At 40.8% G+C, this 24253-nt stretch overlaps 1 protein-coding gene and 1 pseudogene across 11 annotated transcripts in view; both read left to right on the top strand.

Annotated features, from left to right (window-relative positions):
* The window catches only part of MBNL2 (muscleblind like splicing regulator 2), a 154232-nt gene that overhangs the window by 20481 nt on the left and 109498 nt on the right, over positions 1–24253 (top strand). Inside the window, exon 2 of one of the 11 annotated variants that reach the window (XM_088458858.1) lies at positions 21683–21787. The exons of the other annotated variants lie outside the window; for them this stretch is intronic. The gene's annotated coding sequence lies outside the window, so the exon portion shown is untranslated. The remainder of the gene's footprint in view (positions 1–21682; positions 21788–24253) is intronic. 11 annotated transcript variants of the gene reach the window in all.
* Positions 17866–17984, top strand: LOC148538189 (5S ribosomal RNA; annotated as a pseudogene).

Below are 24253 nucleotides of genomic sequence, written 5' to 3'. Positions count from 1 at the left end.
ACTTTCCAAGACATGAGATCTTTAACCAATTTATATGGCAAATTATGCACTACTGGGTGACATACCTAATAGGAATTGAAGGCACTAATGTGTGGCATGTTATTTGCAGGCTTTGCTGTGTGGCATATTGTGAATTGGGGGCATTATATTACAGGACATATTGTGTAACACTGATTATATTATTTTATAATAACTGTATACATTAGCTTTAGTAATCCGTACAAAATTTTGCCCTTGAAAATTAAAATATGCCCACCTCAGTGGTTAGCACCCTGCCCAAAAAATCCTACAGTGAACACTAAAGATGTTATCAGTGATGTCACATGTTCCCTCCTCATGCTCATCCTGCCCACTTTAACCTACGTAGTACACCCAAGATGGCTGCCTCGCCTGGTAGTTACATGGGCAGGCTGAGCAACACGTTGAATTATTTATGCAGTGTGTTTCCTGTTAATGGTTTTTCATTTAACACTTGTGTGTCTCATTTCCATGTATTGCTTATCTCACCTTTTGTAACTCTATATAGTGTGTTCAAGATAACTTCCTCATCTGGTACTCTCGTGTGTAGAATGAACAATGCATGAATTTGATGATTTTGCAAGGATTATGGGGGGTATTTATCAAAGCTGGGAGAGAGAGAAAATTGTAAAAAATAAATTACCAACCAATCAGCTCCTAACTATAATATTTTTAAACACAGCCTACAAAATGTAAATTGGAAGCTGATTGGTTAGTACTTTCTCTCACAATTTTATCTCTCTCCAAGCTTTGATAAATATCCCCCCTATGTATCTTGCCTTAATATTATGTAGCTCTTCCATTTCGTGTCATCTCTTCTAGGCATTGTCTATTTTGCAAAGTGTAATCCATATAGTGTGTACAAGATGGCAGCCTCTCTTAGTACATTTGTGGGTAGAAAGAATAATTCTTGGAGCTGAAGCCCCAAAATGGCTGTCTCATTTCTGTATTATGTTCATGGTTTCTGTATTTCCTGCAAATCTAAACTTCTCTATTATGTTCATAATTTCTGTAAAGCCTGTGAGTAATTTTGGAGAAAAAACATTATATAAATAAATGTAGTATTATTATCTTTATTATTATTCCCTGTATCAGACCTACAGTAAAAGAGACAAATAAGTCCACAGGTTCATGCATGTGGTAAACCTGGCCAAACACATGATGATTTTTCTGTACACTTCTGCCATTTTAGCACAAACATGCCTAAAATGGCATAAAACGATTGCTTGTTATTTTCAGAATCAGCCTGTGTATAGCAATTGGCAACAGGAAACATTGTGCCATAAACAGACTGCTGACTAGCCTGGCAGTCCAGAAAAAACAAACAGATTGCAGTGTATGTGGCCAACTAGATGGGCAAGGTAGGGATTTATTTTTAACAATGCCAACTGTTTACTATATTAGAGTTACGTATATAAAAAAATATCTTGATTTTACTGAAATTGGTATCTAAAATGTTAGAACTGTTATTCAAATAAAATAAATTATACCCACTTACAAAGCTGTGGTTTTACATGTGAAGACCTAACACCAAAATTTGTGTGTATATGCTTACATTTACTGCTTCGCAGCGCTGTATCCAGTCTAACCCTCATTCTAATAGAATTATTATTCTAATACTGTTATTGATTTATGTATGTGTAACTGAATTATAGAACCCGAAGCGCATTATTATATGCCTTTTCTCAAGAAAAACACTACAAGACATATATGGACTTGCGTATGGTCTGGGAGACTTTTATAGAAGTCTGATATATAAATAAAGAGACTTTTCATTCTGGTGCTACAAGCTGACTCATTCTTTAAACACTGACACCACCTCTGCAGAATGTAGGTTCAGAGAATGTTATTGGATAAAGGGCAAAGTACATACATAAGAAAATTGTAACTGTATATAGAGTGCAATGGTGTGACAAATATTTTACATGATATGACATTAAAGAATATAGCTATATTAACTTTTATTTTTAAAATATGAAGCTTCTTATGAAACCTACAGTGCGTATAATGACTCTCAGAAATGACAGATTAAAAGGCTCTACAAATTTCTCCAGCAGGAGCCAGGGCAAAAAGTACCCACCTATAGTCCATGTGAGGTAAGAAGCTGCAATGAGGAGAACCATCTTTAAACAGAACAGGTTTTGCTAGATGTCGCTTGCTCCCTTGCACTCCTATGAGTATGTAGTGGTCTTGTTAACATTGATAATGTCAATTTATGTACAAATTCTTGAGGAGAGACTTTGACCATGTCCCTTCACAGGAGCAAGAGCTCCTCAGTGCTGTATGAAAGTGAAAACCTGGCCGCAAAACATTGTGTTGCTGATTTATTCTGATCCGCTGCTACATCAGTGACTCCACCCTTGCAGTGAGAGACCTGGGCATGTAATGCTTGTGGCCAGGACAGAGGAGATACCGGAGACCTGGTACTGCTGGGTGTCTCCTGTACACCATGCTTCAGGATGTAGAGTCTGGTGGCCGAACTTTTGATGATCCTTGTCCTATAATGTTCGGATTGCAAGAATAATGCCTAACACTGTTCTGCTCAGTAATGCATTTTATGCTATTAGGTCTTAGGAAGTCACAATGAAGCTTCAGATCATGCCTGAGAATATTTTTAGGGCTCAATACATTCATCTGAAAAAAGCATTATTTTTCAAACTGTAAACTTTAATGAGCAAGTCCTTCAGATGCCAGTTGTAGACACTCAACCAATTAACCTCAGTCCCTGCTGTCTTTTTTCCACATTTCAGTTCCTGCTTAAACTGACTCCACCTGTTCCAACAACAGAGTTTAGTACCCAAGACATTGCTGGCTTCTTCATATAAAGAAAAATATACTACAATACACCAGAAATAACTCAATTACCATTATTCTGCACCAATTCTGAACTCTGTACTCTATCTATCTATCTATCTATCTATCTATCTATCTATCTATCTATCTATCTATCTATCTATCTATCTATCCTGTAATTGTAAATAAAGTCCTCTCACTCTTGTAGTCCTCCTACCTTAACCATTTCCACTTGATGCCATCCCTTGTGATCTAATGCATGATCATTTGACCACTCTGCTCCTTGCCATGACTGAAATGAAGAAAAACTCTATTCATATCTACAGGTACTTATAATGATGATAATTATTAGAATGTTTTTTTTATATAGCACTTTTCTCCCAATAGCACTCAGTGCTTTACATTTGTAGAAAAATTACATGAAACAAAAAATACTTTAACACCATTTCACTCTGTTCTTCACCTTTGAAATAAAGGTATTTTTTCAGGTTTTCGGAATTATACAGCATTTTCCTCTAAACTTTTGAAAATAGCTCAATAAATATAGATTCAAATATTTCTTTGTATAGTTTTGGAGGCTTTTACTAAATTTTTCTCTGTACTCCACTTTTGGAAATTTCTGCCTTGTAAAAAGCAGATATGTACTAACATACAGACATATCTAAGTGGCAGTGGAAGCTACTATTGATGAAACTACCTTTACTTTGTGCAGGTTGGGTATGGGATGCCGGCAGTCGGGATCCCGGCTGTCAGAATCTTGACACCGGCATCCCGACCGGGCTAGCATACCGACTCTTGTTGTTCAGTATGCTAACCCTCTCCCTACCCTAACCTCTCCATCTTTGGTGCCTAACCCTAACCTCCCCCCTAGTGCCTGAACCTAACCTCCCCGCATCCTAACCCTCCCCCTTTAGTGCCTAACCATCCCCTCCCCCTCTCCCAACCCCGCTGCTTACCTTCGGTAACCCAGCGGTTGGGATTTCGGCGCTGGTAATATCCGCACCGGTATCGCGGCTGCCAGGATATTGACTGTATCCCTTTTTTACAATATGTGCTGACTGTAACATCAAACTTCTTATTAAATTATTGTTTTTAAAAGGAGAATTGCGGCATATTATTCAAAAATAACAAGTATTCATATTGTTGATTTTTATATTTGGTTACACTAATCTTGGTACACACTGAAGCGATGTCGGCCTGATAGGTCGTTACGAATTCGGCCGGAAATGGCTTATCGGCCGTATAGTTCAATATGTATGGCCAATCTATGCGTGCGCCTTCAGTCGTTAGCGATATCTTCTGGTCGGCCGTGTTGTGCAAGGTAATGAAGGACGGAACGATGGATTGTTCTGTCCTTCATTACATTATTCTGATGTGTACTGTGGATACGATATGCTGGCCCATTTGCTGCCATATTGTCTGGTTACACATCGCTCCAGTGTGTACCGAGCTTTACTGAGACACCCAAACCTTACTTGGGAATAGCATTCACGTATTTTAAAACTTTGCATTGTCATATTATTGATTGGCTTCAGTAAAGTCAGTTTGTTGCTGTCTTGCAATGGTTCACAACTTTGTGGATTGGCAAATCGTAAATTGATCATGGGTGTCAATCCTATTCCATGCCATGTTCTCACGGATACGAGTCATCGCGACAATGGCCATGCTTGACAGCAGCCCGGTTTTGCTTAAAAGTGCTCGCAACCCCATAGGGCATTGAGTAAAATTAAGCGAATTTGGGCCCTGAGCGGGGTGCGAGGTGTCAGTCCATTGCCAGCGTTTTAACGGCAACTCGCACCCTTGGCATGCAATCGAATTTGCGTAATTTTGTTCTGAGCCCTTTGAGACTGTGAGCACATTTAAGCGAATATGGGCTGCCATCAAGCGCAGCAATTGTCGCGATGACTCGCACCCGTGAGAACATCGCATGGAATAGGATTGACCCCAATGTATCTAATAGTCATGGTGATATGACCTCCAAGCACAGTAGAATACGCTTAGGAAAAAGTATAATGGTTAAAGAAAAATTTACACCACTTGATTCAGAAGTAGATATCAGGCATTTGAAATTGTAGTAGGTATAATGCTGATATAGTGCATCAGTCTTATGGAAGTCCCTCATTTTTCTTTTCATACGAGCCACCAAGCACAGTTGTTGAAAGCACTACAAGAGGCATGCTAAGACTGCTTAATTTCCTAGTTTCTTTATGTCCAATGTTCATGCAATTAAAAACCTGTCTGCCATCAAGTGTTCTATGTTGTTGTGATCTTTTTACAATAGCAGGGGATAGTATAAGGATGATGCATCTGTTTAGACCTAGGTAAACTGTAGAATACACCTTAACTTCTGAATACACTAGAGCACGTTGGCATTCATCCAGAATGTGCTTCATTAGCCAAGCATGCCATTTTCGCTAAATGTTTCACAGAACCCTGTTACATACATACTTTTTTTTTTTGTTGTTCAGTGTAAACCCTGCCCTTTACAAGCACCTATACAATATCATTAAGCTGATGTGAGCGACCACCATACTTTTTAATTGCAGTTCTGAGAGGCATGAAGGGAGCCAGCATTGGGAGGATGTGCTGGTCCATATAGTGCCATTTGGAGGTTTCTGGGGTACCTCCTAGGTGAGTCAGCTCTCGGCTTATACATGTGCTGTTATTATGCAGCACATTAATTTGTAATTATATGACCCAGAGTGGGTGCAACTAATAGGTAGCAACAATTATTTTGGGGTGAGCGTTTCGGCGTGGGGCCCCCGGCATTGCTCTGGCTGGGCCTTTTTCAGGGCATCATCACTAATTCACATAGATACTTTTTCATCACCTTTCTATGTTGTTTGTTCATTATTTATGTAATTTTAATTCTTTCCCATTATGTTAACACTTATAGATTATCTTTACACATCTATACCTTACACTTCACTATCACCTTTTTTCCCTTTTCATGTGATGCCCTGGAGATGGTCCTTGGCTGTATTATTTTTGGGTGCCTTGCGTCTCGGACGTGAACCCCATAATGTTAGGGACGCCGGTATAGAGGAGCCTTGACGCTGGCCCGGCGCTTAATCATGTATTTGCAAATGTATGCTACTAATACCTCCTGAATTTCTATAGTCATGTTGGATTCAAGTATTTTTGCTGATTATTGTTGCAGTGAGCTGGAGGGAATATACTTTTTTTTTTTTTTCTTTTCTTTTCTCCTGTGGTACATACTTGTGCAAGGCCATGGTCCTTGTGTATCTATTGGAAATATTTTACATGTGCCAGGTCTCTGATCTCAGGGTCTCATTCAGACCCGCTCGCGAGCGGGTCGATGGTACCCAAATGCGCATACGCACGACGGAGGGAGCTCCGTCGTGCGCATGCGCGAGACCCGGATAGCGACAGCCAAGCTGTCGCTCCGGGTCTCGCACCTAAGGGGGCGTGCTGTCGATGGTGATTGACAGCACGCCCCCTTTGGTGGGCGTGCCGGGGGCGTGGCTGCCAGACGGAGGCGTTCCCATGGGAATGCCTACCGTCTGGGGCCGGCCCCACTGACATCACTAGTGATGTCAGTGGTAGTGATTTTGGCTCTGATAGAGCCAAAATCACTCCAGGGCTTGTGCAGGGAGACCCTACCGCAGGGTCTCCGTCGCAAGTCCGATGGTCGCGATGGTCAAGACCATCGCGACCATCTTTTTGGACGCTCGTATATGCTGTGGGTGGTGACCCACAGCTATACGAGCATCCAGGAGGACGCTGCATTTTAATGGAGGAGGGATCTGATTCAGAGCGAGCGCTCTGGTCAGAGCGTCCGGCTCTGAATCAGGCCCTTAGTTTAATCACTTTTGAGTCACATTATTAGGCACTATATTAATCACTATTTCTACACATTTATATTATTTGTTGTTTTTTAATTCATTACAAAATTTTTCACTTTTAAATTTTATTATACTATGTATTATTATACTATAAGGGAACATTAGATATGGGTGCAATATGAATTTTATAGAGTTATTGTCGAATAATATACACCTTATTAGTATATGTTATGGTATGATATAATTACAACTGCCATACAACTACGGTAAGAATTGTAAACCATATATATCACTCCAGGGCTTGCGGTCACCAAGACCCTACCGCACGGTCTCGTCGCAAGCCCAATGGTCGCGATGGTCTTGACCATCGCGACCATCATCATGGATGCTCGCATAAGCTGTGGGTGGTAACCCACAGCTATGCGAGCGTCCAAAAGGCCGCTCCAAATTTAAATAGGACGGCCTTGATTCAGAGCGAGCGCTCTGGTCAGAGCGTCCGGCTCTGAATCAGGGCCTCAGTCATGCAGCAGCTTGGCCTGCACGTGTTACACAAGACAAATGGGCTATTCAGCTACTTTCTTTATATTGTCCTGTGAGATGAGCCATGTATTTGTCTTTGTCAATGTAGTATGTGATACTAAATAGTTTAGTTCTAACATGAGACTGATCTTTGTTTCATTGGTGTATTTATAACATCATTTTTATTTTGTTAATTTTATTGTAAGAAAATACTCCTTCCATTAACCAGACCTACATGTCTGTCTGCACGTTTGTGCCAACTTACAGTGCCATGACAGTTATTACATGACCTTTGAACACTGCCCTCATGGTAATGAGTAAGGTCATGCATTGCTGAATCTTTTACATTACGGTTCTAAGGTGCCATGTTGTATTGGCAAATATGTATTTTTATATTGTAATATATTTAATAGAAGCCATTTCTGTGAAAGTGGAATTATCCTAGTTTAATGGTGCATACACATGGGACGAACGTCAGCGACAATGATATTGCTGAACGATCTCCATGCACCTTCCCGGTGTGCTGGATTCATTCAGCACACCACCAACGACTGCCAGCGATCGCAGGTCCCTATAGTAACCTGGTCTATATCGATCAGGTTGGTCTGCATGCATGGTTGATGGATGATATCTTTATCGTACATACGTGCCCGCGCATCGCAGGTCGTTGGTGGGTTGGAGACACCGAAAAATGCACAATATTAACGATATGATCGTTCATATCATGAATTTTTATCGTACCGTGTGTACGCACCTTATAGGAGAGGTACCAGACCTTTTATAAATCACGCCCATCTAACTGACTGCCTATGAGCAGTATACATCTTGTGGCCCCCAAAATCCCTGACAGCATCCATAGGAACTGCTGTATGACATTTGTCCTAATAGTATTTGGCACAAGCACAAATTTCTACAGGATAACTTCATGTAAGAACTTGGACAGCTCTAGTACGAGTTTTATACATTCACCAAAGCTTGAAGAAGATGTGAGCTCTTTCTTTGCATTGTATTATGCCTTCACGATTAATAGCACCATGATTCTTATTTCAGCAATGTCCTTATAGCTTTCTGAATATATAATGCAAGGCTTTTTGACCTATTGTCCACATTTTGCAATTACTTGAATATTTTTTGTTACTCTCATTAGGTTTAATTTTAGAAAGAAATACTGAAATATTTAGATAAAATATTGCTTGTGTATTGCTAGATTTTAAAGTAAAATCTCCTTTTATGTTTTCCTGCAAGATAGTGTAGGCTTTCCTATACAAAATGATGCAAGAGTGCTGCTCTGAGCTTTGGTTGCATATATACAACAATGCATGTATCCTATGTGTTTCATGCAGAATGTTTAAATTAGAGAGATTTGTTGTGATACCTGCAATGTGTAATTCATTATTAGAGTGGGAGTAGTAATTGCCTTAATTAGGCAATAATTAAATTAAATATCTTACTGTTACAAAGGGCTACTACAGGTTCTCTTAAACACCTTTGCAACTGTGGCTGGTGGAGGTAGAAAGCGAGCGATATTAGCATAGTGCAATGTTACGATGGTGTCATAAAGTCACTTTTTGCAGTCGGTGTATGAAAGCTCTTGGAACTTACCTACTATCCCCTCTTTCCTGACACACTACAGCAGATATGCAGAGAGGAAATGTAATGTAGTAATAAATGTTATTCTATAAAATTACAAAGTAAAACACTTCCATAATACATTTTGAGAAGAATGTAACCACACTATGGTGTATTACAGGTTATGCATTGATTTCTAGTAGTACTGTAGGTATTATGTTTGTTTTCCTATTGTTTATTATGAGGAACCTTTCTGATGAAATGTTACAGAACATGTGTGTACTCAAGAGCATGGGTGCAGTGATGTGGGTTGGACGGAGCCTAAGGTTTTTAAAAAATGTTATTTTTTCATAAATGTAATCTATTTAAAAAAAAATGTCCAAGTCTGCGCATGTAAAGACTAGCCAGATAAAGCGGTAAGTTAACCCTTACCATTCAGGACCAGTATCAATGGGAAAGTTGAGTATCTCTCTGCTGTCCAGGCAACATTTTTTGTTGTTGTTTGTGGTGAGTACTGAAATAAATTAATCATGGTGTTTCCAACCTAGTTTACAGCATTACTAACTCTCCTGGGACACGTTTCTTACCGGCTGTGATGTGGGGAAATACAGATACTTGGCTCTGGTGTTACTGGAGACTTGTCACATAATGGAGATGGCAACCAAAACTGTTGCTGATGAGAAGCGATGATTCAATGGAGAGTTTCTGGGGGTTGGGTACGAGATGCCGGTATCCCAACAAGGTTAGGATACAGACACCTGCAGGTTAGTATCCTCACCCTACCCCTAAACCTAACGCTCCCCCACCTCAGACTAACCCTTCCACCTAGAGCGTAACCCCCCCCAACACACATATTTGGCATCAGGATTCTGACTGGTGCCAGGATTCCGGCGCCGGCATTCCAACTGCCGGGATAGGAACTACATCCCGTTTTGGGAACTGTAAACCACCCCTACACAGTTGTTTGCCATCCCATCCATAGTCCCTACAATGACAGACAAAACTTATGTTATTGTTTACATGTTTTACATTATTGCCACAATGTTTTTTTTTTCTGTCTGTAAAGCCTTGAGGTATGAGCTGCCATTTGTTTTGCATTTGAAAACTCAAATGTGGAAAGCTAATGATCCTAACTAGTGATTGTCAGCTAGCATCCTGTAGGTCATAGGTAGTTACTCCATTAACATCAATCCATTTAACTTGTGTTAAACATATTGAATGGAGCAGGAAGTATTTGGAAAACCGCATTACTAGCGATGAAATTACATTGTGTGGTTTTGGGATCATTGTAAACAATGTTTTAAATTTTCACTAATTTCATACTTTTTATACTAGTATTAAAAGCACTAGTTATATACATACAATTGTTGCCAGCATGTGGGGAGCCTAATGCTGCATAAAAGCTTATCATTTTACTGTCGGGTTCCTATCTTACAGTCTTCTATATCTATTATTTTCAAGTGTAAAGAGCAGGAACACATTTTTATAAACTGGAGGATATAGATTGATACAGAAATATGAGTGGATATTTCCTTTACTACTTTCGCTTTGGTTCTGTGGGTTATAGACTAGCTCTAAGAATGTAAATACCTTCTATTATAAGGAGCTACCTTGTCTTATGCTGAAGGCCAGCACATTGATCTTTATGCGCTTAATGGTAACTAGCTGGGATACCTGGCATTGCCCATGTTGAAGACTGGACCCTGAGGTACACCTGCAGCCTTTATTTGTTTACATTGTCCTAGCCTATAACCCCATTCCATTAATCCTGGAAAAAGACCCCACTGTTTGCTAACATGCATGCAAACAGTGGTATAGCTATCGTGGGTTCAAGGAGTGTAGCTGCTATGGTGCTCGAGCTTCCTCTGTGGCCTGCCGCTCCCCCTGTACCCAGTCACGCTGACCCACCGGCAGGCAGATATGAGAGAGAGTGCCGTCGGACAGTGAGGCAATCTGAGCTCACGGACCAGCAGCCAATCGGCAGTGGCAGCTCCTGATCGGCTGCCGGTCCGCGAGTTCCAATTGGCTCACGCCTGGCACCAGATTCAAATTGTGCTGGCGCTTTCTGTCCATGTCTGCCATTGCCCGCCGGTGCGCCAACTGTAATTAGCTGCCAGCTCTGCACCAAATCCACACCTGCTGGCTGCTGATGGCACACGGGGATGTGAGAGGCTGCTGGAGGGACACGGGGAGGTAAGTTGCTGGGTGGGGGACATAAAGTGTAAGAGGCATTACTGTGTGGCATAATGTGTAAGGGGCACTACTATTGTGTGGAATGTGTTTATATGGGGCACTACTATGGCAAAATCTATAAAGGGCATTACTGTGTGGTATAATGTGGAAGGGGTATTTGTGTGTATTGTAAGGGGCATTACGATGTGGAATATTGTATAAGAGTCACTACTGTGTGGCATAATATGTATAAGGAGTACTACTGTGTGGCATAACCTGAATGGGCTCTGTGTGGAGGCAAATGTATGTGGGGTTTTTTTTACCTCTGAAGAAGCCCTTTTAAGATCTTGCTATGTGGCCCACAAAGTTCTGGTTATGCCCTTGCATGCAAACACAGAGGGCTGATTTATATACATGGTCACTTTAAAAAGGACTAAAGCTGGGTACACCGACGACTTGCAAACAATGTGATGTCGTCAATGATTTCCCTGGAACTCCCAGACAAACAATATAGTGCATATACAGTGTGCAATTTTGCCAACGACCAAACGATGCATATTGTGCGTCATTAATTATTTCCAAATCCAAATGTTAACGATATATCGTTTGCTCTCCAAAACACCTGACGACCATCTTAAAGATTTCTGCAAAATGTAAATAATGGGCTGTACTATCTAGATTGTATATAAAGCATGCGCCATATTAAAAAATGTTTTAAAATGCAGTTGAGGCCCCCCCCTAAAAGCATAACCAGCACCGGACTTTTCAGAGCAATTCTGGTTGTGTAAATATGGGGGACCAAGCTGTCATTCGGGTAGTACCATCCTTAGAGGACAGTACTTATGTTCGTTGGTCGGGACTTTGCATTTTTTTGTTTTAAAAAGACATGGATGCCTACATGGAGAATAAAACAAATCCAGGGATTGTAGGAGAGTGGGTGAGTAAGGTTATATTTTCACGCAGCGTGTGTTTTGTGTTCATTTTAATATTTCTTTTGCAGGTTACCTACAGGTGGTTAAATACTTTTGGTTCTCTAAGTAACAGCATGCGGGGGAGGCTTGCTGGGACCTGTAGTTCACCAGCAAAAGACAATATTACTCACGGCCATGGGTTCCTGGGATAGCTACGGGATATCAGCCCAGGCCTGGGGTGCCCTGGAGAGGGGGACCCCTTTATTGGATGGGTCGCCACATTTCCAGGGATCCCCAGCCTGGGCTGAAAAGCTTTCTGGTGTAATGCTTTGGCTGGGGGACCCAGTGAAAGGGTACCTTGACTGTGGCGTTACGCCCCCGCTAGAAAGAGTCCGGTGCTGGTTATGGAAAATACAGGTGATTCTTACTCATTTTGTCCCCTGTATGTCCAAAACCGGGACCGGCTCACTGAGCCCAGTTCTGGTTCTGCAAAATAGGATTGGCACAGGACTGGCTCTGAAAGTCCTGTACTCTGTTGTACCTTTTAGGGTTGGACCCTACCCTATTTTTTTTATTTCAATACTTTACAAGCGGTTTACACACAGATGCATGCATGGATCTCACTAATCTGTGCATACATCTGTGTAATTCATACCTGCTCATGCTAAAGTCGCCAGTATGAAGCAGGTCTAAGGGAGGGGAGTGTCCAGGGAATTGACAGATCTTCCGGCATGTACAAAAGATCTGAAGATGCGACTAACGATCCTCGGTAACACGCACCGGCATCGTTATAGAGCGTATACAGTAGACTATATGAACGATTTGTTGTGTCGGTGCGTTGGAATCTGCCAAATCGTTCAAGATATCGTCTAGTGTGTACCCAGCCTAACTCTAGATTTAATATGAACTTGCATGACTCATAAAGTTTGACACTTGCTCAGGCTATGAGGTTAAAAGGATGCTTTTGTAGCTTTCACACAGGTTTTTGGCAGACTGACAATTTTCACTTGAACCAGTCTAGGAACCTGTGAATGTCCCCATTTTTGGGCCTGTTGACGACGTTCAAACCTAGGCAAAAACCTATTCCTGGTCAAACTACATCACCCTGCCAAATTTGATGGTGCTAGGTCCAAAACTCTGGCTGTGCATAAAGGATAATCAGACAGAAAGGTACGCTTATGATATACTGTAGATGTTGGAATATTCCCTATTTACTTTTGTTACAGTGTTTCAGGGCTCCTTTATTCACCATTCTGCAGATAGAACAAAGTTTACTTAAATCAAGAGCATGACTGAGCACCTGTTACTATACTCACAGATCGTGTCACCCTCCTCTATACACTATACTAAAAAATTGGACAATTCCTTTTGAAAGGGCATGAGGTGCAATTACTCGATAGGTGGGATATTGGCAGATGGCCACAAATTAAGGGTGGCAGAGGGCCACATGCCACCATCAAGACCTCAGTTTGACATACAATCCTTGTAAGAAAAAACACATAGTGCAATTTGTAGAGATTCATTTATATTTGTATTTCTGTTGATGTGTGGCAGATGTAATAAAACACTTATATTGGTGACATCTGCTTTCTTTCGTATTGAGCAAATAGTTAAAGGACAGCAGGCTTTTACTAAGATGATTTATGAAAGCTCATTAATTTCTTGTAGAATACACGGGTGACCTAATTTCCAGAGGTGACAATATGTCCACAGCGAATTGTAACATCATGCTTTCTGGGCAGTAAGCATGAAAAATGTTCTCACCTTTGTACAACATAATATTACAGTAATGGCTCTCTTGTGTCTGTTTTTCAATACTAACATGATATTTGTGTGTTTGCTATTTCTAGTAACTGGAATCAGTCAAAATGCCGACGGCGGCAAGCCGTCTGACTAAGTCCCGGCGTCTAAATACCGACGAGGGACAAAAGACAGGTGTCGAAATCCCGACGCCCGTCTATATCCTGATGCTCGGAATCTAGACTGCCAGCTTTCCGATCGAAGGTAAGCCAGGCAGTGTTAGCCGCGTGCGGGAGAGGGGGGGGGGCGCGAGGGTTAGCTTTAGGAAACCCTGGGGGAACTTTGGGTTAGGCACCACCCTGGGAGGGTTAGGTTTAGGGTGCGGGGAGGGGGAGTTAGGTTTAGGCACCCCCAGGGAGAGGTTAAGGGTAGGGGTAGGCACCACTAAGGGAGGGGTAGGGGGGAGAGAGTGGATCTCCCCCCTGAGAGGATCTTCAGCATTCCCGCTTGTGGCATCTGGATTTAGTCAGATGGCTTCCTGGCCGTTGGCATTTCATACCCAACCCCTAGTAACATGTACAGTACTATTGTAAGTAGTTAAAAGCATGTTACATATATTAGAAATTATTAACTTTTTTTTAAACTACACACATTTTAAGTGTACAGAAAATAAACATGGGAAAGTTAGTATGGGGCAGAGGGGGGGGGGGGAGCTGTAATGGGGAGGACATAAAGTACAATAAGCAATACAGTTTGGGAATAACTAATAGGTTTGTTTCCAGTAGCTTTTTACTTTAGTCACATTATTGCTGACCATGCAATTTTTGCCAATTAAGGAACAAACCCTAACCTAAAAGGTGGATGCATTATGTTTGTACAGTATGTGCTCCATATTGCATAGAGTGTGGATGAGGTGCGATATATCTGCAAATGGAGACCGGAGGCAGATTTCAATGTATATGTGTGTGTGTATATGATGGATCTGCACAAAATAGTCTAATTTGGTGAAGTGAAATGAGAAAAAAGAATCTTTATAAATAATATTCTGAAAATTGGCATGTGCATATGTAATCACCCCCTTTGCTATGAAGCCCCTCGAAAGTTCTGTTGCAACCAATTACCTTCAGAAGTCACATAATTAGTGAAATGAAGTCCACCTGTGTGAAATCTAAGTGTCACATGATCTGTCAGTATAAACACCTTTTCTGAAAGGCCCCAGGTGCTGCAACACCACTAAGCAAGAGGCATCACCATGAAGACCAAGGAGCTCTCCAAACAAGTCAGGGACAAAGTTGTTGAGAAGTACAATTCTGGGTTGGGTTATAAAAAAGTATTTAAATCTTTGATGATCTCCCGGAGCACCATCAAATCCATCATCATCAAATGGAAAGAACATGGTACCACAACAAACCTGCTAAGAGAGGGCCACCCACCAAAACTCGCAGATCGGGCAAGGAGGGCATTAATCAGAGAGGCAGCACAGAGACCAAAGGTAACCCTTATGGAGCTGCACAGTTCCACAGCAGCGACTGGTGTATCTGCATGTGACCACAATAAGCCGTACACTCCATAGAGCTGGGTTTTATGGAAGAGTAGCCAGAAAAAAGCAATTACTTAGTGATGAAAAGAAGAAGACACAATTCGAGTTTGCCAAATGGCATGTGGGCGACTCCCCAAATGTATCTAGGAAGGTGCTATGGTCAGATGAGACTAAAATTTTACTTTTTGGCCACCAAGGAAAACGCTATTTCTGGCGCAAACCCAACACATCCCATCACCCCAAGAGCACCATCCCCACAGTGAAAAATGGTGGTGGCAGCATCATGCTGTGAGGTTGTTTTTCAGCAGCAGGGACTGGGAAACTGATTTGAGTCGAGGGAAAGATGGATGGTGCTAAATACAGGGATATTCTTGAACAAAACCTGTTTGTCTGCCTGTGATTTGAAACTGGGATGGAGGTTCACCTTCCAGCAGGACAATGACCCGAAGCATACTGCTAAAGCAACACGAGTGGTTTAAGGGGAAACATTTAAATGTGTTGGAATGGCCTAGTCAAAGCTCAGATCTCAATCCAATTGAGAATCTGTGGTCAGACTTGAAGATTGCTGTTCACAAGCGGAAACCATCCAACATGAAGGAGCTGGAGCAGTTTTGCCTTGAGGAATGGGCAAAAATCCCAGGGGCAAGATGTGGCAAGCTCATAGAGACTTATCCAAAGCGACTTGCAGTTGTAATTGCCGCAAAAGGTGGCTCGACAAAGTACTGACTTTAGGGGGGGTGAATAGTTATGCACGCTGGAGTTTTCTGTTATGTTGTCCTAAATGTTGTTTGATTCACAATATAAAAAAAAATACAACGTCACAGTTGTAGGCATGTTCTGTGAATGAAATGAGGCACACCTTCAAACAATCCATTTTAATTCCAGGTTGTGAGGCAACAAAACATGAAAAATGCAAAGGGGGTGAATACTTTTGCAAAGCACTGTATGTGTGTATTGTACCTGTTTAAAGGCCTTTTGTTTCAGAATCGTTTTGTTCCCAATGATAAAACCTACTCGAAAAGTTTGTGCCTCTAAAGCTGGCCATACAGCAGACCAACTTTCCTCCCACCATCCAACCAGTTGGTTTTAATGAAAATCCGGTAATACATGGGAGCAAATGACAATCAGCCGTTTTCTCCCAAACATCGGAAAATGAACGAAAGCTGTTGTTCAGACAAGTTGTTTAAATCAAACACATTTAACTAACTTGCCTGAACGACCTTTTTCGTATTTCCTGGTGTTTGGGAGCAAATTGCTGATTTTCATTTGCTCCCATACATTACTGGATTTCATTCCAACCAACCTACTGGTTGGATGGTTGGAGGAAAGTTGGTCTGCTGTATGGCCAACTTTAGGCCCCTAGGATGTTATATTATGGGCATTTGTTACTGTGACTACTCATAATGTAGGGAGGCATCTTGGAGCACATGGATTCCCTTCCTGTGAGCTCCCAAAGGACCAATCACAAAGGCAGTAACTGATATTTCTATCTCTCTGCACAGACTTCTCTTGTTCTGTGGGTTAAAAGGTCATTTGCATGCCTAAGTGAGTGCGTAAGCCTAAGTAACGTGAGTGCGTAAGCCTAAGTAACCTCTTCTCAGGCTTATAAGCACAGTCTGCACAGGAACCCACAATGGAGAGGTGATCAAGCCACCACCAGGCGAAACCGCCGTCCTTCCGCAGCATAGGAGGTCCGGTCAGTGCACGGACCAGACCCCCACACGGTGACCCTGATGCGTATGTATACTATCTGTCTGGCCGCCGTGTCAGTTCAGCTTATTACACTCCGCATGAATGGAGATACAGCACTCTGATCTCTTTATAGTATAATTTGGAGACCTGTCTGCCCTATGGCTCATGCTTTCTTGCAGGCATCTGATTACACAGGCTCATTTATGATCTGACTATTGTGGCAGCACAGTGAATGTACTGCTGTAAACTCCCCAGCTTTTAGTTGGGGTAGATTTGATGTTATTTCACATGGTTATTTTTTCATTGCACACATGAGGACGTGATTTATGTCCAGCTTTCTTTCCCCCGTTATTCAGGGGAATAGATTTGAATAACCTATTTGGCTCTTTTTCACTATCACTGTGTGATGATTTTGAGACACACTTGTATCCATTGTAAATATAGCAAAACACACTGTGTACAACTATATTACTTGGCAACAATGTATGCTATCTATTAAATGTTCCAGGGGAATATAGATTAGTACAATCCCTATATGAGGACTTGATTGGCACCCGGTCTCTGCCCCGGTGACTTAGGGGAACGGACACTAGCAATACATTTCGCTTTCTTTTTTTCTTTTTTATTACCACTCTGTGTGTTGTGACCATGTGATGACTTATTCAATGTACATCCGTATTTCATGTTAATACAAATTATGCTATGTATTGTTTGGTTAAAATGTATGGTATCTGCTATGTGCTCTAGGGGAATATAAATTAGCATCATCCCTATCGAAACATATGGGATTTGCATACATATGTACAATCATATGAATACTATATATATGCCGTTTACATGTGATATGATTATCCCCAGGCACTATTAGACTGACATTACTTATACCTGCATTTAGATCATCTGTTTATATGACTATATGAATGTGATATACATACTTTAGAAGGTAACATAACCAATTTATCCATTAATCAAAGTATGCTGGTGCAATACTTTGTTTGGAATTTATGTCCATTGTTTAATCAAAGCGGACTTCTCATACTGAGTTAGTCCTACATAATGCCCTTAACTATATTACACCAGGACCTCCAATCTCCTGTTTATATAGTCCTACAACCATACCTTACTGAATATGCCCAATCTCGTCTGATCTTGAAAGCGAAACAGTATTGGGCCTGATTAGTACTTGGATGGGAGACCACCAGGGAATATTGGGTGTTGTAGATAATATTTAGGAGCACAACGGGACTAAGTGTATAATTGCAGGGACATAAGTGATTACATTTGATTTGGTTGATTTCAGGATCACCACGGGTACCAAACTCCTGTATGATGTGAATAAATACTCTAGAACTTATAGGAGCATGATTACCCAGAATTATTTGAATATTTATTTTGCCGTATCCATTTAATCTATTAAAATGAGGAGATCCACAGCTTTTTAATAATTACTGATAAAGGTTACATTTTATTAAATTTGATTTAAGAGTGCCCAAACAACTAGCCCTTCTTGGCTCTATGTTTTTTGTACATGTGTGTAAGCTGTTAAGTGTACTCCTTGAATAACTAAAATATGTAGTTAGAGAAATAAATTCATATTTCCTTCTGCATTCAGAGCAGGTCGCATCTATGTAGCCGCACCCCAATTATACATCCACTTGTGAAAGTAGCCATCTATACAATCAGCATGCATTTGTACCAGCCCTATATATGGTGCAAGAAAACCGTTTAAAATCAGCCGGATCTGTCACCTAGTTACATCCAATTCTGTCTCCATGACCACTGCACACTCGGGCGGATTTACCGGAAGGCAACCCAAGCGGTTGCCTGGGGCCAGGCGGGTCCCAAGGAGCCCGTTGCTGGGCCCCACAAAATCCAGCCCATCCGTCACAAAGGCTGTCTTCTAGTTGTATAGGTAAATGTTTTACAGAGGCTCAGGGCACTTTTACAGAGGCACTGAGCTCTGTTACTGTGCCTCTGCAAACATGTACCTTATAGGTTAGGGTTAGTTCAGGGATTTCGGTTAGGGTATTAAGGTTGGTGTAGTGGTTTGTGTTGGGGGTTTGGGTTAGTTTAGAGGTTTCGGTTAGGATATTAGCGATATGGTATTAGGGTTGGTGTAGGGGTCAGGGTAGTAGGGTTAGTTTCATATTAGGGTTAGTTTACGAGTTAGGGTATTAGGGAGAGGATATAAAGATTTGTGTAGCTGTGTTACATAATTATCCAAGTAGTGTATATACATGCGTTAATCTGTTATCTGTTGCAGTTAGGGTTAGTTTAGGGTTAGTTTAGGAGTATGGGTTAGGACAGTGCTTTCCACATTTTTTTTAATCACCATGCCCTAGAGTATCAGTGTTCAAGGCCAAACGTTTGTTAATGAGAAATTCAGAAAATAAATTAACTAAATTGTGCTTATGTTGTGGCGGACAGGTTTGTGATTCTGTTTGTCCACATAATTACATTACATTGACCATAAATAATTTGATTTGGTGCTGGACCCCCAGGGTGCAGCGGTACACAGTTTGGGAACCACTGGGTTAGGATATTAGGAAGTGTTAGTTTAGCGGTATGAATTAGGGTTAGAGGTTATGGTGAAGGTGAGGTCTGTGGTTATGGTTGAGTTAGGGGCAGGATTAGGGTAGGGATGTGTGTCATGGCCGTTTTTGAGGCATGTTTCTGTCTTCAGCTGAGATCATGTACATAGAGAAACGTGGTGCCAGCGCCACAACAAATAATGTAAGGGGTATGAAGCAGGTATGAAGATAAAGTCTGTGGATTGTTTGAGGGGGGCCCCAAACTGGTATCTTGCCTAGGGCCCCATTGAGGTCTAAATTCGCCTCTGTGCATACTTAACCTATGTGCAAATGCCAAGTTGCAGCCTGTAATTGCTCAATGTTGCAGACACAGTCACATGCACAGTTGTTAAAATCGTGCGATTAGTCTGCAACTCTGATTTGCATGCAATTCTGAATCAGACCCAAATCTGCAAAAATTATTTTTCGGTTTGTTAAGTGTTTATCTTTAACCACTTGTCCAAAAAAATAAAACATTTCACTTAGAGGGGTATTCAATATGAAATGTAAACTTCGCTGTTGAAGTTTACGTTTCATATCGGAGCTTTTACCTGGGATAAAGTATCGGGCGCGCCCGCTTATCCCCGTATTCAATATGAAACTTAAGAAAATGGGAGCCTGCGAAGTGGGATTTGCTTTAAATTACAAAATTTTCCTTAAAAAAATTGTAGGACCCCCCCTAAAGCTGTAAAAACATGGGGGATCACTATGGGTACCCCGTTTTAGCCTGCAAATGAAAGTCGGGGATTTAAATAGCTGCTGCAGGTTTTTTTTTCCCGCCATTGAAGAAGTGATGCAGAAGAGTACTTAGGTTTTTTTTTCATTTTTTTAAGTGGTCCCATCAAATTTGGGGTACATGAAAATGGGTACTAGCTTATTTTTATGTCCCTAAAGTAATTTTTAAAAAATTCTGCAACTGTGCACCTGCCACTATTAATATATTCTAGAAAACACTTGCCGCATACATGCAGAATAGCCCTGAACCTATTTTCCTATTGTTAAACAATTTTTTCCCTTTTTTTTTTTTTTCACCCCAATTTTATAAGTACATTTTTTGGGGTGTCCCCAATTCTGCACTTTTTTTCGCCACCTATTCAGTGGTGAAAAGTTATCCCCGTTTTTTTCACAGACTTTTCGAACCTGCGAAAAGTCTTTGAAATTGAATACAGTGTAAAACTAAAACCTGCGATAATTACGTCATAGGTGCGATATTAACGCAAAAAACGGACTTATCGCTCCATATTGAATTCCCTAGTGTCATTAGTGTCATCATGTCTTTGTGGGTATATGAGCAGTCATTATAAATAGATACTTTTGGATTAAATAATAAATGATACAGTGCTACTTCCTCATAAAATACCTAGACTATGGATGTCTATCTCCTTTTTCTCTGTCACAATGTTTAACTTTGCACAATCTCACCGAGGAGACACCTGTGTGGATTGAACATTACTCACAGAAATACAATTCGCAGATGTTTACTATATTTGCCTATTGTGATATATTTTATGCAAATTTAGATCCAGTTGAATATTTAAGGGTGATTATAGTGTTTACACAAGCCTGAAAATTATGGTTCTGTACATTCCCACAAAGTTCGTTTTGACAGACACCAGTGAGAATGTTACTTTTCTACTGCCTTGCTTATATAGTTTGTTACTTTAGGAATAATGCTGTTGCATATTGGCAAAGAATGTGTACTATATATGATACTTTATGTATTTATTTTTAGGCTAGTTTGTCGGTTTGCTTTAAATATACATCGTCTTTCATTTCTGTTAAATATTACATTGTCTATCCTTGCCTGTTACTGACACCTTATGCAGGTTTGAGTGGAGCAAAATGTAAATTTTAATTGATAATTGCCAGTAGGCAATATGAATCTGCGGCCTTTTACTTAGCAGACAAACCTCTGCCCTTTGGTGTCTGTGTGGTGGTCACAACCGAGAGATAAAGCTGATCTTGTCAAGAAACAGAACACAAGCATTTTATATTGCAGACTCCAGCTGTTTTCCATTATAGAAGACTAAAAGACAGCATCCTCCAAATAGGATGAATATTGCTCTCAAGGCCATTATGCAGAACGTTTGTACTGTGTACTGTGTTCATTTTGCAGGGAGAGTCAGTGGTGATGGAAGTTGTCATAGAAACCACTAATATGCAGCATTTGTCGTCTGAGCAAAATGTGACGTTAATACATTTATAACTTAGTCAAAAAATATCTTGAGGAAAACGCTATGGGTAATACCACTGATACCTTGTGCTTATTTAACTGATTGTCATTTAATCTGATTATAAAAATTAAGAGCATTAATTATGCAACATTTCATTTTGATCTCATAAACTTTGTAGGGTTCATTTTAATCGGGAGCCAGTTAACTTACCAGTATATTTTTGGATTGTGAGAGGAAACCAGGGTACCCGGAGGAAACTCGCGTAAGCACAGACTCCACACAGGTAGGGAAGTGGTGGGAATCGAACCCAAGACCTCAGTGCTGTGATTCAGTAATTACACCATTCTGCATTATTTTTTGAATTGCTGTATTTGAAGTTGTTATAATCATTTCAAGTCCTTAAATTATGAACTAGTTGTTATGTAAGGCACTTGGTAGAATATGGGGAGCATTTGGTACATTTTTTATTCACATACAGAAGCGCAATATTAACAGCCTTCTTTGCTCCTTTAGGCCGATTAAAATGCTGTTTTACACAGAGGACCTTATTCATAGGTAGGCGCACTTCTGATGCCAGATGAAGGGAAGAGATTCTTTTGCTTTGGCGCATGCTTTGAAGTCACACCTCTCATGCGTCCCGGTTGTATCAGTACAAAATCACAGTTGTGCCCGGGGAAGTGTATTGAAATTGTAGTAGGTGTTCCTGGGTGGTGACAGTAGGTGTCTTAGCACACGCACAGAGTTGGTCCTTCTTATGGGCGTGTTATGGGAGTGTCGCAGGCGTTTTGGTGAAAGTGGTTGCGTACACCCGATGCTCAACCGCTCACATAGGTGGCCATACTCGGACGGAGAAACTGCACCTGCCATAGGGATGCTGCGATCAAAGATGCACTAATCATGCATCTTTGATCACACTTTCTAGCAGCATTTGCATAAAGTCTCACACTGGCAACCTCCAATAGATGCAGCTGCGGAATCTTCTACGTCCACCGTTGAATCAGGCCCAGAATGTCCAAAATATAATGTAAACAAATGTATATGTGTACACACTTTTTTTGACAAACATTGTCTCACTTTACTGCACTGTAGAATGCAATGGAGTACTTTTTGAGCCCTAACTGAGCACATGGTAGAATATGGTGCATGGAAGGGCTCGTTCACAGATCAATGCCTTAAGTACAGATAAAAATGCATGAAAGCCAACTTGTGTTTTACTGATGCTTTAAAAAAGAAAAAAAAATGATTGTTTGAGCTTTTACCAGCTCAATATATTGTACTGGTAGATTGTCTTAACACAGGGCTGGACGAACCCCAGATGCCATGTAGCCATAGTGCTTAAATATTTAGCCACGATGACTAACTCCTAAGTGAGCTGTGCCACTCTTGAATATTTGTACTTGTCAGAGAAGTCTCAATGTACCACGTAGCAGAGATCTCTGTAATAAGCATTCTGCTGCCGATCAGTTTTGGATAGTCCAGCATTCTTCAGCACCAAATTTAAACTTGCTCAGAGTGGACCTGACTGTGGCATGGAAATACTCAGAGGGGATTTGATGTATTATGTGTGTCTCTAAAGCCGGGTACACACTAGACGATGTCTAGTATGCCCAGCATCTTCAGCAACCGGAGCTGAATCGGCAAGTGCATACACACTTGCCGATGCCTGGAGCCACGGCGGGGGCTATGCTGCATTCGGCAGCATGGTCCTCGCTAATGATATCCCCCGTCGGACCTGCATGCAGGGCTGACGGAGGATGTTGCTGACTACGCACGGGTGCGCGTATCGTCAGCGGCATAGCGGGTACACACTAGACTATATGCCCGATATGTTGCTCCGATTTGCTGGATCGGATGACATGTTGTCTAGTGTATACCCAGCTGCTGCGTTTATGCCAAAAGAGAAACAAATAACATAAGAGAACAGAGCTATATGTAACACTTTTTTATTGTTTTTGTTTAATTCTGTTACTGCATATTTTTTCATAATACCGATTTTTTTCTTTTTTTTTTTTTTGAAAGTGTGATTGGTCTGTTCACACATTTGTTTGATTAAAACAGGTATAATTAAATATATTTAAAAAAAAAAAAAAATTATTTGAATAAGTGAATATGATTTATTTGTTTAAAAATAATAATAATGAAAAATCCTATATAGTGCATGCACACGTACTGTATTTACATTTTTGGTACTGATCCCATTTAAGATTACCGTCCAGACAGGAAGATGAAGAGATCCCTGTCTAGCAGTGACAGTCCTCGAATAGAAAGTCTGTTGTCCTTTGCTACATCGCTACTTCAGGTCCCAGAATAATCCTGCTGAATCAACTCCTGTGAGGGCAGATGAAACATTATATACATTGTGGTCATAGTGCACAGTGTAAATATCTGATTAGATCAGCCCACTCCCATGGAATGAAATATTCCTAATATCTACAGTATTTTATTTTACATAACTTTCTAATTAATCCGTACATGTAAAGCAATCTGAAATGCAAGTTACTTTTCAAATGTGTTGGAATTTGCCAACACTGCAGATATTTGGAGTCGTGTGTTTTGTTCGATTTAGGACTGTTCACATTTGTGTTTATAGAGTATTTCAGAGAGCCACTTGGAGCGTCAAACAGATTTTTTAATGCAATAACATGATATTATAGAATAACTAGTATGTAAAATATCAGTAACATCAATAATGCAGTATTTCCAACTCCATTCATTAGGGACCCATTATAATGTATGTTTTACAGATCTC

This window comes from Taudactylus pleione, unplaced genomic scaffold, assembly GCF_031769625.1.
Source record: "Taudactylus pleione unplaced genomic scaffold, aTauple2 ptg000041l, whole genome shotgun sequence".
NCBI classification, from domain to species: Eukaryota; Metazoa; Chordata; class Amphibia; order Anura; family Myobatrachidae; genus Taudactylus; species Taudactylus pleione.
This window is presented reverse-complemented; position numbering and strand designations above follow the sequence as displayed.